The sequence below is a fragment of the Anomalospiza imberbis genome, chromosome 4 (genome assembly GCF_031753505.1).
Source record: "Anomalospiza imberbis isolate Cuckoo-Finch-1a 21T00152 chromosome 4, ASM3175350v1, whole genome shotgun sequence".
NCBI classification, from domain to species: Eukaryota; Metazoa; Chordata; class Aves; order Passeriformes; family Viduidae; genus Anomalospiza; species Anomalospiza imberbis.
This window is the reverse complement of record NC_089684.1, coordinates 40,715,906-40,721,905: the sequence shown is the minus strand read 5'-3', so window position 1 is coordinate 40,721,905 and position 6,000 is coordinate 40,715,906. Positions and strand designations below refer to the sequence as shown.

The 6,000-nt window shown below is 41.8% G+C and overlaps 1 protein-coding gene across 1 annotated transcript in view; it reads left to right on the top strand.

The window, feature by feature from the left end:
* The first annotated feature begins 630 nt into the window (after window positions 1-630).
* The window catches only part of LOC137472681 (bifunctional heparan sulfate N-deacetylase/N-sulfotransferase 3), a 255,554-nt gene continuing 250,184 nt past the window's right edge, over window positions 631-6,000 (top strand). The window contains exon 1 of the mRNA XM_068187992.1: window positions 631-729. The gene's annotated coding sequence lies outside the window, so the exon portion shown is untranslated. The remainder of the gene's footprint in view (window positions 730-6,000) is intronic.

Here is a 6,000-nt window from a genome sequence, read left to right as displayed (position 1 = left end):
ATGTGTGGAGTTTGTAGGTAGGGAAGAATTGTAATAGACATTCCTCTAGAGGCTACAGGAAATTTTGTATCAATAGAGACCTAAAGTATGTCTGTAGAAAGAGAAGTGGAAATGACCTTTCTCTTCCATTTTCTACCTTGCTTTTCCCTTTTCCAGTCTCTCCTGCTCTCTCTCTATAGTGGAGTGCTCGAGAAGAAGGGCCAGTTTCTCACAGCACATTTTTCTCCTGTTCAACTCAGATTTCACCTTGGAAGAAGGTTGTGGACAGGTGAGTGAGTGCTCCCTGCTTGGCACAAGTGTGAATGTGTTATAATAGAAAGCAGCAGAAAGTTAGTGGGCAGAACAGCTTCCAAATCCCTGTGGTCATCAAAGCCAGATGCACATGGAAAACATCATTAATGCCTCTTCCAGGTGAGAGGGAGCACAGCGAGCTCATGTGAAGGCCATTTCACAGAAATCCTTCTTTTACCCTCAGTTTCTAAAACTATTTCCTGCTGTCCCTCATTTGGCTTTGATTTTTTAAACACTGCAGAATTGGAGGCAGCTGTGGCTTTTTAGTGACTCATACAAGTATCAGGTGTGTAAAAGCTATTTATGGCTCTTGATTTAGTTTCTACTTGGCTTTGAAGGGCAGTCCTACAATGTGCTCTTCAGGAGGAGTGTTGGTTTAGGAGTGCCTTGGCTGCTTGGTTTGTTTGAAGGAGTATGTTTTCCTGCCTCCAGACAGAGGTCAGTAAGTTCTTAACCTCTTGAGCTTTGGAGCTGGGCTGTGAGTGCACTGAGTGGGAAAATATCTGCTTGTTTAATTCAGGTGGTCCACAAAGGACTTTCTGTAAATGACATCTGTGTGTTGGGACATATAGCTACCAGAAAATGGAGCTGTCAGAGGGGTGAAAAAATAGTAAGGTGAAATATTTCCACTAAACAGACAAACCAGCAAGTGTGATTTGTGGTTGCTGGCCTGAGATGTGCATGAAGGAAAGGACTGGAGAAGGCAAGATGTAATCTTGGGGTGTTATGAAGTGATAGACCTGGACAAGTGTAGGTGAAATGGCAAAATGAAAGCAGAAATAATGTGGGGAAAACAGCCAGTGGGAAAAGAATACCTGGTTCCTTGAAGTGAGTAGGAACTGGGATTTGAGGCTATAAATTTTGAGTAGAAAATGATGTTTGTTTCAATATTAAGTGTTTGCTTTGCTTGAGTGCACAAGTTCTCATCCTACTTCAAATGTGTTTTCCTTTTTTTAGTGTATTTCTTGCATCTCTAATCCTGAATAATTTTGCAGTCAAGTGTCAATACATATTTACACCTCTGGGTAATTTGTCTGAGTACTCTACTTATTTTCTACTCCTACCAACTGAGGTTAACCACTCATTTGGATTTTTCTGTTCCACAGCTTTTTTGGTGGTCTTGATGTATGCAAGAAAATGAAATTTAATGTAAAGAAATTTCACCTAGCTTCTAGTCTTTTTCTTTTTTTTCTTTTTTTGTTCTTTTTTTATCCTTTTTTTTCCCTCAACTGATGGTAGTTCCTTGGACTATATTCATCAGGGTATCTTTTTATAAGTAAGTTTACTTCTGATGAATTGCATGATGTAGATGTATAGTCATATTATTTCCATGGGAAATGAAAATTAACTGGAGGCAGGGTGTGGGTTTTTCTGGTCAAATCTCACTTGTAGTACTCAAGTGTAAAGCAGGCACCATGTATTTGTGCTTCATTTTTTTCGGTGAGGGTTTATATTTTACCTTAAAGTATTTGTTAAAGTACAAATAAGTGATCCAGACCATTATGGCTAAGATTTCACACTGGGAGTATTTTAAGTTTGATGGTAAACGTGTACTTAAATGTCCCTTTAGTGAGGTTTAGGGAGTTTAAAAGGCAGGTTTGCTTGTGCCCCATGGCTTTTGGTGCAGTGAGCATTGTTGATCTTGCTTTGTGACACTTCTGTAACTCTCGATCAATAATGTGCTGCTTTCTCTTACTAAATGAGAGCCAATTCACGTGGTCAGATTAACCCAGCCTGATTCCAGGCAGGAAATGAAGGCATACCAGGAGGGAGAAGAGGGAAACAACTTTGGTTGGTGCCGGATGTTGGCAGGTTGCTGATGGCCTTGCTGTTCCCCACTTTTCTGGCTGCAGCACTGTGTCCATCTTAAATCTGCCATTTTCACAAGATGTGATGCTCTGACTAGGTGAGAAATTGTTTTACCACACACAAAGAAAAGCTGTTCTAATTTCAGAAAACCCCTCAGCTGGTGTGAATGACAGCAAGACCTCTCAAAGCTTCAAAAAAGCAGCCAGTAAGCCTGACACCCTCATTGGTATGTATCAATATGCCTTTGCCTGACACCATAAATAGTACACCATCAAATGGAATATGCAATAATTGAATTAGTATTCAAGGGGGTAAATATGTGTGGGGAAGAGTTCTTAAAGTAGTTGATGGGAAGAGAAATTATGTGAAGCTTTCAGGGTTCTTTCAGGCAGCTGCCAAGCCTGGTGCCAGCAGACATAGCTCGGTTAACCGGAGAGCATTTGGACAAGATTTCTTGCCAAACTGCCACTGGAACGGAAGTAGCCAAGGAATAAGAGCTCTTTGTGGAGAAGGTTGCCAACTGACTTGGCTTGTCAGGGAAGGCACTAAAAATCTATAATTTTCCTGAGAATCCTCACTGGGGACCCCTGTCCAGACACAGCCTGCCTGTGGTTTGGGAACTCTAGGGAGGCTCAGGCCTGGACACCCCCAGTTGTGCCTATCCCTGTCTCCACCAGACCTGGTGTTATGCCTGCTTTCCCACTTGTGTACTATGTTGAAGATGACTGTGGAGAAATAAACAGGGTGGTTTATGGAAATAGCAAGAAATACTACCTACAGGCATTAGCATTGATTAAAGACCCAGTGTTTCTTCCTGCCCATGGCAATAATCACCCATCTGATATTTAGCCATAATTATCAGACCAGTTGGAGCATTTTTTCTCACTGTGGAAATAATAGCTATTACTTAGGCTTCTGGCTGTTATTTAAAAAGTCTAGAAAGGGACAGATGGTGTCCCACTGCAAGGGAACAAGGTGGATGTGATGGGTTTGTGGGACTGAGCACAGATATCAGCAGGGTAACCAAGGCTGCTGTGTGTTTGTTTCAGTTTTTAAACAAAGCCTAAATGAATGCATATTGTCTTCCACAAATTTAAAATACATTTCCTTTATGTATGTACAGCCCTTCTTTCCTTTACATGTTTGCTTGAAGCCTTCCCCAAGTGAATCCTGCCTGGGAAACAGCACTGGTGAATGGAACATTGATTAGGAGCTGTAGAGAAAGCGTAGAAATGAAGCTTTAACTACAAATCTGCGTGCTGTGAATGGGAGTTACAGAGGGGGGTGTGAAGGGAGTGTGGGACAATTAATCCTCACTGAAAGCTTGATTTGAATTATGTAAAAGTTGCACACAGATGGATGCAGGAATGGGTGAGGAGTCGGTCACTGATGTATCACAGTAGCAGTTGAGACACAAGACCTGAAATCATTCACCATTATTTAAATATTTTTTAAGAAGCATGAGAGCTGTGGTGTGCCTTTGCTCCAGTAAGGATTCCAAGTAGTGCTTATTCAAAAGATCAAACTGCAGTCTCACAAGTGCCTTCAAGGTGGGCTGTTCATTTGGGTGAACCATTTGCTTTTAGTTCTGAGTGATCTCTGCAGGACCAGGGCTGTTGGTTGTTTTTCCAGCTCCCCGGTTCTCCTGGCACGGAGTTAAATTGTTCAGCAATGTTCCACAGTATCTGGTGTGAGTGTGTGTGCACAGTGAGCAGCCTTGCGTTGTTAGGAGCATTTGGTTGCTTTTACTGCCCTTGAACAACATCCAGTACATTCAGCATCAATTTCATTCCCCTTTTAATTGAGAAAGGAAAACTTATGGTCCCAAATGTGCGGCTTGCTTTTCATATGAAGTATTGTATTTCTGTGATTTATTGAGATATTAGCATGGAAATGGTGATGTTAAACAATACTTGGAATAGCTCTAAAAGTGTAGTGGGAACCATGATTTCCTAAGAAGAAAATTAGCTATGTAGGTAACATTGTCTAATTTCCCAGGAGGTTTCTGCATCAGGCAAGGTTTTATTACCTTCTAAAACAAAGTTGCTTGCACTCACTTTAAATATAAAGTGCTGCTGAATATGACAATATCATAAGGCTGCTCACAGTACAAGCAAAGACATCTGTTAATGGTGCCAGGAATAGTTATGAACTGTGGTACTCCAATGGCTTTGCCAGCAAAGCATTGCCTCCTAATTTATTTTTATAGCAAATGGATGCCTCATTTTTCATGGGTTGGTAGTTTGCATTCAAATGTACCAGTAACTTCCAGGGCAATCCCTTCTACACAGCATGTTTTATTTGCAAACATAAGATGCAGGAGCTGATGGTGTGGTGGTTCATAGTCCTCTTCATCAGCAGTTCTGTACGAGTCCTTATGGAATTTTTTTGTTCAGTTTGCAAAAAAGAATGTGATTCATAAATATGTTTGTGGTATGTAAGATTTAATTTCATTCCTTATCACACAAATAGGAGGGACAAAGGCTGTGTAATGGCATTGTTCTGCCATCAAGTGTGTTACTGCTGAACTGGACTTATGTCTTGATTGGTTCCTGGAGATCAAAACTAGAGGGGAACACAAGTGGTTTCAGCTGGCACAGAGTAGGTTTCTAAAGGCTCCTCAGTTGAGGAAAGGAGGGAGACAGCAAAAATGAACTCCAGTTTGCCTATAGTAATTTTTCAAGTTCTTAGTGGTTATTACTGGTACTGATTCTAGGAGGAATTTGTGATGATGACATGAAGAGTAGTCAGCAGCTCTTTTCCTGAGGTCTTCAGCCCCTGTGTGCTTTACTGTCAGCTCATCCCTTGAAACCAGCCTTATGTGGCTGGAAGATGGGAGTGCTGGGCTGCTGGAACACTTGGGTTTGGCTGTGGTGACACAGCCAGAGCTCATTGGCTCCAACATTGAAGGGCCTCCTCTGTGCCTGGCCCTGCTGCTGACTCTTTTAAATTAAATTTAGTTCCACTCATGTGATGCCACTCAGCCCTGTGGTGTGTATGGTGCCATAAGTGAAGTGCTAACCCTCGCATCTGAGGGCAGATTGAATGAGTGACTGGCAAAATAATCCATCTAATTATCGCAGTAGGATGTGAGGTCTGTGGTGGTTTGGATTTGAAAAGACATTTGGAAGAAAAAAAGCAATTGAGGAATTCATGACAATGTTGATCAAAATTAAATTCATCTTATTGAAACCCAAGGATATAAATATGGTTTTAGAGGGGCTCTTTTATACTTCTTATAGGGGTACTGGATGATTTGGGTAATTTGATTTTTGATTGAAATTTCTCTAAGCCCTTTCCAAGCACAGGTTCCCATTTCCTTGTTGCTCTCACAAAGCAATCCCCTGAGTGTGAAGCCTGGATTTCCATATCCACCCAACCAGCTGTGGGGCTAAGCTCAGGATAGGATCATGCTGAGCTGTGCGCCTGCTGTCCCAGAGGGACTCAGTTCTCCACAGGGAGTTCTTGGCTAGAGCAGTTTCAGTGGCCAGTCAGGTGCTGCTGTGCAATTCCCACCAGCACCCCCTGAACCTGTGAGATGCTCTTTGTCCCACTCTGGTGGCCCTTGTACAGACCCTGCTTGAGAATTGCATTTAATATTACCATTTCACACTGCTGTTTCTTGTAACTAACCTATAAATACGTCTTGGATGGCTGAAAGCTTTTCCTTGACCATTTTTCCCATCTTGGAGTTTCACTACACTTTGGGTATCACTTCCACAGTAAAACCCTCCCATAGCACTGAAGCTTTGGCTTTTTGAAGGAATTATTTTATCCCACTCACAGATAAAAGAGGGGAAGAAATCACAAAAAAAAAAAAGTTGTTCCTGACAAAATCTTTCTTAGTCGTTTTGTCACTCTGAGCCACTCAGCTTTGGGATCCCAATTAATTGGAGATGT